Genomic DNA, 944 nt, shown 5'->3' with positions numbered 1-944 from the left:
CTACCTTTTCAGAGTTTGTAGTCTTTCTTTCCCAAGGTAAGAAAATACATCTTCATCTAAATGCAGTGAAAAATAATATTTCCGGTCCCCATCTGAAGAGTTAATGGGTATCCTGGCTTGATATGTATGCCAGTATTTGAGACTTCTGTGGAAATAGTTTTCTCTAATTATCTTCAAGTTTTAATACAGTAACGTTCATTTCTCCTTCAATATTACAAAACAGGTATAAAATCCTTATCTTGGATCTCCTGTTTAACCAGTGATTACCTACAACTCTGGGTATGTTTCTCCTGTTCCTTTCCCACTGACCTGTGCATTATGTAGACCAAGGACAATGGACAAGTAATGCTCAGACCTTTTTTTTTTCCTGGCAACCATTTAAAGAAGGTAAACAACTACACAAGACATTGCAATGCACTGGAAAAATCTGCCTATAGAGAGAAACTTACTGTAACACACAACAAATGTAAGAAATGTAATTCTCCTTACTCTCCCTTTCCCAGGGACAGTAAAATAAGTTACTTGAAAGAAAAGTGACATTGCAATATGAGCTGAGTTTATCTCATCACTAATCTTGCATCGCAGGTGTCCAATAGACATTTCAGGCCATTTATCCTTTGGACAAAGATCTCAAATTGTTCCCGGAATATTAGGAACAAGATGACTTTCAGTTATAGTCATAAAATTAGCCCGCTGACTCTAGAGAGGTTAGTTACTTGAATGAAAATTGGATTAAATCTAAAAAAGTTTTCTGTATTAATCTGTAAAGCAGGCTGAGTTCAAAATTCTTGATCCTGACAGTGTCTTTTTCATAACCAAAAATCCAGATGAATGAAGAACCAGCCGGAACAAGGTGATTTTATTACCATCAACTAGCTGGATTGTCTCTGCAGCATTGCTACAAAATGGAATGAGAAAATTGCTTCTGTTTCACAGTAATTTAT

This window comes from Balearica regulorum, chromosome 3 (genome assembly GCF_011004875.1).
Source record: "Balearica regulorum gibbericeps isolate bBalReg1 chromosome 3, bBalReg1.pri, whole genome shotgun sequence".
NCBI lineage: Eukaryota > Metazoa > Chordata > Aves > Gruiformes > Gruidae > Balearica > Balearica regulorum.
The sequence above is the reverse complement of the archived record's forward strand: the minus strand, read 5'-3'. Positions refer to the sequence as shown.